This window comes from Lagopus muta, chromosome 2 (genome assembly GCF_023343835.1).
Source record: "Lagopus muta isolate bLagMut1 chromosome 2, bLagMut1 primary, whole genome shotgun sequence".
Lineage (NCBI taxonomy): Eukaryota > Metazoa > Chordata > Aves > Galliformes > Phasianidae > Lagopus > Lagopus muta.
Genome location: NC_064434.1, coordinates 32400311 through 32412720, shown reverse-complemented (window position 1 = coordinate 32412720; position 12410 = coordinate 32400311). Strand labels below are relative to the sequence as shown.

The 12410-nt window shown below is 36.1% G+C and overlaps 1 protein-coding gene across 1 annotated transcript in view; it reads right to left on the bottom strand.

Moving 5' to 3' along the window:
• The window catches only part of BCKDHB (branched chain keto acid dehydrogenase E1 subunit beta), a 1150961-nt gene that overhangs the window by 531191 nt on the left and 607360 nt on the right, over positions 1 to 12410 (bottom strand). The gene's annotated exons all lie outside the window — the stretch shown is intronic.

Here is a 12410-nt window from a genome sequence, read left to right as displayed (position 1 = left end):
TTATGATACAGGAGGACAATTAAATCTTTGTCAATAGGTATGACTTTTACAACCAAAGGAATTTCTCTCTTGTCTGTCAACCTGAATGTACTCCATCAGAACCAGGTACCTCAGAAAGGAAAGCGAAGCCACAGGGAATGAATGAATGAATGAATAAATAAATAAATAAATTCAAAGCCAAGTCATTCATTCATGATCTTTTTATCTTCACAAAATACTGTTTTGTTTTAATTAAAAAAAAAAAAAAGTAAAGTAAGGGAATTGTTTTCCTGTATGCTTACAAATACTTCCAAAAATGTTATTTTAAAATACCCTTTTAAAATATTCTGACCATTTATGTCTTTCAGGATGATCCAAGAAATTTAATTCAATCTTATTTTGTTTAAATATTTGGACAACTTGAGAGAGAAGAAGAATATGTTAATGTTTTGAACCTGATGTTCTGGCCGTTATATTTATTTTTTGCTTGACTAATCTGAAATGCTGTTGATAGCAAAGGGAACCCAAGGGCATCGTGGAACAAAAGGAAATGCTTTGCGAAAGAACATAGAGCTTCTTTGTAAAGAACTTCTTAATTCTTCCGGAGAAAGCTCAGAGGAGTAATCAGCATTAGAGCTGTGACCTACTGACTGAAGCAATAGCCAACTTGTTTGTAAGAGCATTCCACCTAACTCTTGTCAAGACAGTTGTTTTTAGGCTAATTCTATTTTTCCCTCCTGTGTATTGTCATATGAAAGGGAAATGACAGATGGCTGTGGATGAAACAGTGGCCTGGAACTCTACATGAACAGGAAAAACTGGGAATACATTAAGTAATTTGGTATATAGTTGATTATCCACATACAAATGAGAACTTAATGAACAGCCTACCCTAATAATAACTCAGGAATGAATAGCTATTTGGATGGCATGCATTTTCTGTTTATCCCACTGAAGCAAAACAGGAAGACTTTTTTGTTAAAATATTTCAATAAAACATGGGGAAAATAAACTTTTTCTAGAGGTTTACCCCTCTTTTTGTAGTCAAATAAGTTTAAAAGCAAAACCATTTATGTTTCCACTATTAGCTTTGCTATTTGTTTTTTATAAAATTTAGCTTGGTGGCTGCTTCTTGACACAGATGGTGTAAAAATAAAATAAAAGATAACAGTAGTTTATCTTCAGCTCATGATTTGTTAAATTAGTAGCTCTTGAATGAATTTTCTGGAATGTCCTTATTATGAGAGAGAAGATAAAATGCAAAGTGCAGAGATCTCTGTTCAACATCAGCATCAGTGATGAGGCCAGTTTAACAATTACTCCATTTTGTGATTCCACAGTAAGTAAAGAATCAAATTTGGACTTGGAGTGAGTTGATGGTAGCTTCTACAAGTGTAAGCAGCCAACTAGTCATTCGCATTCTTCTCTGAGTCCTGTGCAGTCCCAGAGGGCTCTCTTCATTTAGCTGGGGATGTAGTGTGCGTTCTTAAGATGTCTGCATAAAAATGGCCAGGGACGTGTTAAACATTTAGCTTAAAAAGAATCTCAATTTAGTGTCTATGTGTTATTATAAATTATTGTGCTTCTTCTGCCAACCTTATACAACCATAAACTGAGATTTTAAAATCTGTTAGGCCTACTCAAATCAACTACTAATAATCTACCACATTTCCATCAAACAAGAGGGCAAAAATCCGATTTTTAGAAAACAGCTTATTAAATATAAAATGCACTGAACTAACATGTATGGGATTTACTGATAAGGTACCTCATTTGAAAACAAGGAGGATATGACTTAGGGTCTGTCTAGAATAAGAACCAAGAACTGTATTTCCATGTTGAAGCTAGACAGTGGTGATTAAGTGTGTATGTTTCCTACTTGTCAGGTCAGAAGTCCAAAAGTCCGTAAGCATGTCTATCCTCTACATGAATTATAGCTGGTAGAGATTCTGTTTGATTACATACTCCCTTGTTCTTATACTTGCTAGTTCCCCTACAGATGGGATTTACAGAGTCTAATGATTGCATCTGTTCTGATAATTTCCAATGATTACTGTAAATCGTGACGATACACGTGACAGAGATTTGTTAAATCAGATTTTCAGTTAAGTATGAGATATGTATCCAGATATTCAGATAATTAATTTCCTAGGAACATTTATCTATGGCTTAAAATTTCATAACAGCAGCCTTACGCCTGCCTTACCTCATAGATATTACTAATACACAGCTCATCAATATTGATGTGTTTTTCTTCAGAGCTCAGTAACCTCAAATCCTGTTCAGTTCTGAAGAACCAATCTAAACTTTGTATTTTTCATTCAGCTCATGAATCTGGTATAAATTATTTTCTGCCAAGTGTTCATTAGTCAGTTGTTGTCAGATTCAAATTATTTAACAGATTAAAAAAGCTATTCCTAAGTCCCTGATATAATACAAATAATAATAAAAATGGCAAAATAGTTTCCAAAGACTTTTCATTCTGGATAAGGGACACCTTTATCAACAATGACTATAATCAGATATTTTTTATGAACGCCTTTTCTTTTACATTATTTTCCTTATATGTGGTATGGAGATGACTTCCTTGAAGAACACTGTGGAGCTATTTGCAAGTGTCCTCTGTTCAATAAAGATTGGAACCTAGGAAACAGCCTGAATTTAAATCAGCTGTAAGCAGAATTCTCTGCCTGCCTTCTCTTCTGAGTGAGTGAAAATCACTTTTGAGACGAGTTTGTCCAGTTGTTTGGCAGCTTTAAATATGCATAAGCAGTCATGCAGTACCAACATACAAACAGGCAAATTCCACAAAATAAAATGCTTTGCCAAAAATTGTAGTAACCCTTTCATCATAAGGAAACCTTTTGCTTCTTGTAAGTGAGACAAAAACATGACCCTTAATCAGTCTAAGAAGAATGGTACTACTAAATCCTGGTTTCCTAGAAGTTTACATTCTGCTTGATTTCTTTCTCTGTCCAGCCAGCTGGTTTCATTAACTTCCCTGTTTGATTTGCAAAGGGCTGTGAATCTTATTGCTGCTATGGTATTACATGTCTATTGATGGCAACCAATGGGCACGCTGTAGCAGTTTTTTATTATGCAAAAGGATTATTTCCTTGCCCTGAATTCTGGCAGCAATAAGGATATCTTTATATATTTATTCTGTCCAGGCTGAACTTCTCTTTTCTTGTTTCTTGTTTTTTTTTTTTGTTTGTTTGTTTGAATTTGAATGGTGGATTCGAAAACTAATGTTAATGCTAAGGAGCACACAATGCACTTGTCTAAATTGTGTCCACAAGAAACTAGCCTCTCCTTGTCCTTCCCTCTAAAATATATGATCAAATACATGAAATGCTAAGGCATCTATAACATATAGTTCTCTGTTTTAAAGTAAGAATTAAAAAATAGTATTTTTAACAATTTATTTATTTTAAAACTGTCTTTAATGTGCAAGTAAGTTCTTTAACATTATTTATTGGATATTTTAAAATGAGTGAAAGACTCTTATGATTTTTTCACCCTGTTATTTTACACAACAGATATAGGTCCTACATAAATCTTAGGATGTATATATCATTGACAAAAGTGTCCACCATCTGAAATAATGAAAGAAGTTGCCCCTCTTCTAACATTTAGTCTTTAGGAGGAAATCAAGCCTACTTCTGTAACCATGTGCAGCAAGCATATTATGCTGCAACAGTACAGTGCAAAGTGAGCTAGATTTTAATTTGAAAGAAAAAATGCTTGAGATGAAAGATTCTTCTGAAGTTTTGTCTTGCACTTTTTTTCTCTGCAATTGCTAAATACAGTTGCAAGGACAGATGTTGCTCACTGGTACTGGTGTTTTCATTCTCCCTTTGTGTCAAATGAGTGGGAAGTGCATTTGGAAAAAAATGTGGCTGGGAGTATTGCCCGTACTGTAGGATGTGCTTCTTAGGTGTCATTATCAAAAATTTATTAAAGCTCACAAACTTAATCGTACAAGTATGAAAAAAAGAGAAAGTACATTAGTACTGTAAGTAGAATAAATTTATTCTCAAACAGTGATACATAAATCATGTTATAATGTAAATTGCTTATGAGTCTAGGGAAAAAATACGGTTATCCTAATTTTACTCAGCTGTCAGCTGAGCCGAAGAAATTAATCACATGCATGTTTTAGACCTTGGTAAATGGTAGTTAAAGGCTTAAGTTCAGTTTAAGCAAAAAAGTAATTTATTTTATATTTGAAATAGGTTTTGTGTGTGCTTGGTTCATTACCATCTGTCAGATGATGCATGGTAATTTGTTGAGATGGTAATAAAAATGTTCACATGATTAAAAGCAATTAGCATAGCCTAATATATTGCTTTTTATCACTTTGATATATAAAAAATGTGTTCTCCTACTTTGCTGTGCCTGCAAATAATATCAGGCTATGCATATTAGCAAAACTACTCTTGCAATAAAATCATTGTCTAATGAGGTTTAAAATCTCCATTCTTGGTGGTCTTTTAAAAACAGGACAGAAAAACATCTGCTATAGATGACGTGAGTGAAGCTGATCCTGCCTGGGGACAGGGAATGGACTGGGTGACCTCTTGAGAGCCCTTCCGGTCCCAGGAGTCCATGATTTTAGTTTAAATAACTCAATGAAATGCCACACAAGGATTTGTGCTAATTGAATTAGGTTGGCTTTTAAACAAGTTAACAGATGTTTACACTTACAGATGTAAACATTTAAGGCCTAGAGTGTTCAGTCTATTCCAGGACTTCCCTGTCCTTACATTTAGAAAGCTTTTCAATGAATTTAGCTGTATTTTCCATGCTACTTTTATGTTTCTTTTCTGTTACTTTTATCCTGTCCATAGAGAGATTCACCTTTACTATAGATTGTTTTTTATATACAGAGTCATATGTTCTCTTCTACACTTTGTTTACCCTTTTTGGTCTTTTCTCTGTAGTTTTAGCATTTTGCATTTATTTATTTATTTATTTTCCCTTTTTCTTCCTCCAGAAAATTCTCAGGTAAATTGTAACTTCCTAGAAATGTGGCTTCCCAAACTGCATCTCATGTTAAGCTGAGGTTTTACATGTACTGATAAAACTGAATGTTATTTCCACAAGTAGAACTCTTGGCTATACATACCAGTAAGTTTAAATTATAACAGCTGCTGTGAAAGTTGTGCTTCCTGTTTTATTATGTTGGCCCACAATGCCAGATGCGGATGTTGGTGGTACAGGAACAGAGGCTGAACCTTCCCGACAATACTCTGTTGCATTTTAATGCTGTGTGACAGATGGCATCAGAGGAGCAGTCTGACACAATGGTGTCTGACATGGAAGTACAGATGTAGCAAAAGTGTGTCTCTGAATTCCTCCATCCACACAAATCAACTAATAGTGATGACTATGTTGAAAAATAGTGTTTTGTAGCAGAAAATTTGCTCTATCAAGTTAAGTTCTTGTGCTCTTTGTTGTAGTGTCCATGGAAATAAATAGGAGAAAATATTTTTGGAGCAACCTACATACCTACCAGTAAATTTAAGCTTAGCTTCAGATGCATCCAAATGATCTGGATGGAGATTTTCATGCTGAGTTCAAAATTACATTCTTCAATTCATCTTCTGCCATTTAGATGAGATGAAGAACTTTGTGAAAAGTTGACTCTTGAACTAAAAACTTAAGTTTTTAATTTTTATTTTTAATTAAAAAGAAGTTCTGCAAATTGCAAGGGGAATTTCTTTAATGTTTTCTATTGAGGTGAATTTTCAAAGATTAAATCAGTGTTTCACTGATACTGGAGATGGGAAAGATGGTATCCTCCCACCTGTCTTATGTCTATTTATATAGCTTCTAAAATGCAAATAACAATCAGCATAAACAACAGTAGGTGATTATTTATCACATGGTTTGAATTGTATCATTGTTTTCTGGAGTCAGCTTTATAACCCATTTGAGTCTTTGGCTATTGGGATTTATTCATGCTCTCAAGGGAGGACTGAAAGCAAACTTAGTCAGTGTTGGGTGATTGCACTTCTGTGCAAACGGTGGCCCTTGATGGGTGGTTGGTGGCAGGCAGACATCCTTCCTGCACTTCTTTAGTAATTTCTTGATACTTAACTTCACTTTAAAGTTGTGAATCTCAGATGCTTCGCCAGTAAATCTTTCAATTATATTGAGCAAAAAGCTACCAGCTTAAAAAAAAAAAAAAAGTTTCTTTTAAAATGATAGGAACTGTTTGAGATTATTTTTTTTTTGTTTGGTCGCTGTCCAATTCTTGAAGCTACTGAGAACTCTGACCCAGCAGGTGGGCAGCTTGCAAACAGCCCATACCAGGTTGTATTTTTCATGTAGGAGCAGAAACTCATAATGTCAGTAGGGATCCCGGAGCTGCAAAGGGTGCATTCTCTTGATCTCTGAGAATTTATTTTCACAGGAGTAATTGCCTACTACTGCAAGAATCTTCCTCCCTTCTTATGGCATACTTGTGTTTCTTTAAGGTTCTAATTTTGTATGTGAAAGTTTTTAAGCTTATTATAGAGTGAATGGTATGCATTTTGGTGAACCAAAGCTTTTAACTGGTCTAAAACTCTGCTGTATGACTGAGTTTTGTGCTGGTGGACTAGGTTTGATAACCCAGACAAAATTAATAGGTGTCACAATCTTATTATTGTTATCTGTAATACTTAAGAACCATCCTCCTGGCAGTGGAAAAGCAGGAAAATGTCTCAGTCATGACCTGAAGAACTACAAAATACGAGACTGAAAAGGTCATATAATCTGAACGTAATCCTAAATTCCTCCATGTTGTACATTGCTAAGATGCAGAGTGTTTCCAAACACTCAAAATTTAAATAAGCTACAGCACTACTCTAATTTTAGTACTCTTTCTTCATTTTGAATTTGTTGCTGAAATACATTTGTTTTGTTTCTTCCTCTTTTGTGAATGAATAAATTGAATACTTTTGTGATGGGACTTTTATTCATGCAGTATTTTCTCTAGCCAACCTTAAATCCTGACCTTACAAATTGGCCTATAAATTATATCTGGGCCCAAGCAGAATTTCAAGGACTTAATGGGAAGCTGAAAATCTAGACTTACAAGATCAGTAGTTTGGTGAAAGTTTTGATCTGGGACTGTTTCTGCTTTATTTATTTATTTTTAATCTTGGTTTTTTTCATGATCCCTCCCTGGTCATTTATTCCTGTTTGGAATTTTTATTTAATCCCTTTAAGTCCAAAGAGAATTCAGTGTGTTAAAGCAGAGAGAGATCTTGATAGAAGCTTACAGGAGCTTACAGGCTCAGGAGCATTCTATGAGGCTGTGTATGCTTATATGTGTGTGTCAGCAAGAAAAAGGGAAGAGGAAGTAATCAAAATAAGGAAGCTTTCCTATGCATTCTCACACTGAAAGTGGCATGTTTTTGTCTTTTGGTTTCTTTCTTCAGTTGCTGCTTCTCAGAGTCTCTGTCTGTCTGTCTGCATCTCTCATACAATGGCAAATCCAGTCCTCAAAAGTCAGCATGCATTTTAAAGTTTCATACCAATCTCATGCATCAGTGAACCTTTTTTTAGCCTCTTTTCATCAAATCAGCAATAATAAACAACTGGAACTACTTTAAAAGAGCTTTACAATCATGATGACTAACTAGTTCCATGGTTTCTGCTTCTTCCCACAGAACCACTGAAAGAGATCTGGAAATGGATAGTTTAAAACTGCTGTTTGTATCAGTGGTGGATATACTTTTAATGGAATTCTGGCCCTCTTTCCCTCCACAAAAACAAACTTTATTTTGTTTTGGCCTAAGTTTGGTTAGTTAAAATGGAGTAGGACATGAAGTTGGATTCAATTTTCCCTCTTGCTTCAACTGATTAAGTTTGATTTAGGAGATCTGCATTGGAGCTGAGATTGGAATAATTTCTCTTTCCTCTTTAAAACAGGATTTTAGATATATTTTTTAATTTAATTAAAATTATAATTATTAAATTTAAATAATTTAGACATTATTTCCATAATATTACAGCTATAGTTCCAACGATCTAACGCACCCATCTTGCCTTGAATTTCCTAACTACATTTACTTATAGGGTCCTTTGAAAGACCAAGTATCCAGGAAAAAATCTCTATAGGCTCTTTCAATATTCCTGTACAGAAAGTACAAAGGAAAGAATGAGAAGTGAGAAGTTTTTAATATCAGTCCTTCCAGCCTTGCCTACTCTGACAGTACATCAATGTCTGTACCATCTTCTATACTATAATCTGATTTCATAAGATGATTTCTAACTATGCCATGCAATTTCTAGAAGATCCATCACAGAAACACGCACAACCTGACCTGAAGCAATGAATGACTAACTGTAACTTGCTCTGCACTGAGTTATGCAACCATAGACCAGCTAATTAAAGGCTAGATTTAGTTATTTGCATCAGAGATAATCTTTTTGAAATAAGGCATTTGTTCAGACATTGTCAGGTGTAGTGGAAATGCTAAGTCATGGCCTGAAACACTGATTGAACACCTGCTGGGAAGGTAGGGCCAATCCGGGGGTGCTCAGGTGCATACAATGTACCTGAGTGATCAGAAGGGGTGGAGCCAGGATCTAACGCTTCCCAGACCTCATTTAAAGGTTGGCAGTGGAGGTGAGGGTATCTTTATGGAGATTCCTCCATAATTCACTCCATAAAAAGTGGGGGGAGGGAGGGGGTGTTGTGGTTGTTGTTATTTTTCTCCTTTGTTTCTGTGTCCGTAGCTGCTGCATTTGGGTTTGTTCTCATTTGCTGTAGTCTAGGGTTGAGTCACTCCACTATTGTGGCTGTATTTTCCATCACGTTACAGCATTCCATCAGACTACCTTGTGGAGCAGCCAGCACTGCAGGAGAAAGGCAGAAGACCATTCCTAAACCCCTTGAGACACTGGGAGGTATATGTGGTGGAGGTTAGTTCATCTTATGGAGGTTGTAATTATTTTACTTTGATAAATCAAAGACTGACAACAGAAGAACAGTTGGGATTGTTCTCTCTATCTTTCAGTTAGACTTCAAGTATATTAGCAGTAGAAAATAATTGGGAAAACTTACTATGCATTCTTAACTTCAGTTTCCTCCCATCCAAACCAGAACATCTGAATTATATCTCTAGGTCTATGTGGCATCCTCTGTAGTTGATGGAAGACCTTTTAGCATGATCAATGAGGCAGATAGTGTCTGCTGCCTGAAAGCAGATTTGGTGCTTCTGATACTGAAATTCAATAAGATGAATTGTCTTTGGAGGTCTCAAGGTCTGAACTCAAGGGAAATCTTTCAACTTCTACCATACACAGGAACTGCTAACAATAATAGTAATAATAAAAACAATCAACTGATACATAACACTTTCTACATATGAGCACCCAATCAAAATTGCAGTTTGACCTTTGCTGTTTTCAGTTTGAAGGCAAACTTAGAGCTAAAGCCATTATCTCTGATACATGCTTCTTGCTTCCCAATTGTCCTGGCTGTCATATGGGGAAGAAAAAGCAGCATGCTCCTCACTGAAATATTTAAGGATTTCTGTTTTGAAGCTGGAGAACAGATGGTTATTTTACTGAAACAAGCTAGCATGTCATCTTTTGGTTTTGATTCCCACAAGCCCCTTAAGATGGTTCTTAGCTGAAAATGCAAAACAGTCAGCCACTGAGGAACCCTTGCCTCAAATTCAATGGGTAACACATCCCTGCCCAAAACAGCAATATTAGGTGTAGATTTTTGATTAGCTATCTGACTATGCTCTTTTTTTTCTGGGTTGACAGATTTTGGCTGTTTGATTATTAATGATAATCTTCTGTTGAACACTGATGTGCTGGGATGAATTCAGGTGTAGGAATTTGATTCCAAGTTTAATTTCAAGGTAAATTATGATAACATATGTAATGCTTGATTAATAATAATAAAATATTAATATAATATAATTAAATTAATATAATTAAAATAATAAAATTACAGTGAATATGGAAATTTACTAGCTTATGCATTAATGTGTGCATTTATATGCGTTCTTTTAAAATATGAAAGCATTAATTTATGTTTTAAAAAAACTACCTTGAGAAGAATGTGTATGTGGGTATATATAAATATACTGTACACATTTCCACTTGGACAGTAGCAAGTATTAAAATGCTTGTAGTCAAGCTCATTAACTATACTGCATCCATGGTTGTTTTCTCTTCCTTTTTTGCTCTGGCTGTCTGTGGCAGATATGCATCTGAGAAGATCACAGACCAACCTTCCCCCCCCCCCCAATCTCATTCTCCATGTATACAAGTTAAGTGCTCGTTTGAACACAGGCTAACAGCAGACATACAGATGTAAAAAATCATTATTGACATAGAAATTCTGAAGTGTACAGCAGAAGGAAATAGAGTTGCACTCAGTCGCAACTCATTTCTTCTGGGTTCCTGAGTCTGTGGTAGGAGGGCAGCTCTGAAAGTAATGCCTCCTATTACGTTGGCCCACATTGTCAGAGGCAGTTGTTAGTGGTATGGCAGCAGATGATGAACCTTCCCACCAGTATTTCATTACACTTTGTTGCCATGTGACAGATGACCAAATAAAATCTGAATTAGATGCACACATGAATCAAAAGTGCGTGACTGTGTTTCTCCATGTGGGGAAACAGAATGGCAATCATTGAGATTCATCGATTCTGACTGAAAGTTTATGGAGATCAGTGGATGTGAGCACAGTGAGGTGGAGGGTGGTGTGCTTCAGCATTGATGACAGTGACAGGAAAGACAATTCATGTCTGGACAGCCATGTAGAGGTTTATAGTAGTGGCATGCAGGCTGTTGTTCATCACTGCTGAAAGTGCATAGTTAATGGTGATGACTGAAAAATGTTCTGTAGCTGAGAATTTGCTGTACTGACTAGCCTTATTGCATCCTTTATATCTTCTGTATTTTCCATGGAAATAAATAAGATATTACTTTTGAAACGGTCAGTGTATATTTGTAAATATTTATGTACCTGAGATAGCTTAAATAATTGCTGCATATTTTTGGCCTGCCTTGCTGCTTCAGATCTACTCCACGTCATCATCATTTATGCATGGACAAGATAGTTGCTAATTTTGCACTCTTGTCTCACACTTACAATAAAGTACCTATGTGAATACATTGAATGGTGAAGGGGAGACCTGCTTTCTTTGTTACTTTTTTCCATGGAGAAATGTTTTAAAGTAAATTTGAGCAAGGTGATATTGGAGGTTCTATTTCTGCTGCAGCTGAGAAGACAACTGAAAGATAAATGCAGCCTTACTCCCTCCAAAGTCAGTAAGGTCTGGGGCTCACAAAGAGCATTTCTGCTGGTTTTCCCCTAGTGTGGCAAAGAACTTGTTTCAGGATGCAAGGAGGCACAAGGTATGGGAAAGAATTCATCATCTAAAAATATGCTATATTTATGAATGAAATTGATGGTCTAATGCAACATTCCCCACTATTTCAAAGAACAAACCACATCTTCTGAGGAGACTTGTCTTGAGAACATGTTTTCTTTCCGCCCATGATGGCACCAGTGTTCTCTTCCTCCAAACAGCTACAATCATGTTTCTTCCTACAGTGGTCTGTGTACATTACAACAAATATTAGGAAACCTGATCATATAATACAATTTGGCAGTGGGAAATGAAAGATACAGCATTATATGACTACACTGTTCTTTGTGGACTGCAGGCAAGTGCTCCACAGAACTGGAGCTTCTTGACTAATGTATTTCCCAAGTGTTGTGCAGCCACTGCTAACCTTTCCTGCCACAGAGGGCTCTGAATCCCTGATTCTGTTCTTCATGAGAACTCATTGCAGTTAGCTATACCTAAGGCAGGTAGTTGCAGTTGTTTTCAATTTCTTATAACTTCTCAAATTGTGTTTATGGTTGTTTTTTTTTTTGTTGTTGTTGTTGCTTGTTTGTTTGCTTTGCTGTTTTAAAGCTTTCCACAAGTTTCAATGCGTCTCGAGGGTGACTGGAAGGGGGAAGAGAATAAGGAATGACAGAGGAAAAACAAAAATGCTAAGATTTCTGTAATAAGATGGTGTCCAGGTTGCTCTTAGAAAAACGTGCATTTTTGTCCTGCCAATCTGAGGCAAGGACAGCAGAGGGTGTTTGTGGTATGGAGGGTGATTCCTTTTATAAACATACCTATTATTGCATGTGTCTGACATTCTCTTTTTGGATGGTCAGTCTTGTGACTTCTGGAAGTTAATTTCTCTGATTTTTGTTGTGTGCAATGTATATGCTCCTACCCCTTGCCATCTCTTCACTGCCCATGTAGCAACCATATCCCAGTGGCAGAGTATAGCTGAAGACCTCTCCTCTAAGGATAATGGAGTAACAGGAGACTCATTGGGCCTCACCATGACTAAGAGCTACCAGAAACTCTTGATTCAAGGGTGTGAGAATACAGAAAGAGAGAAGACCA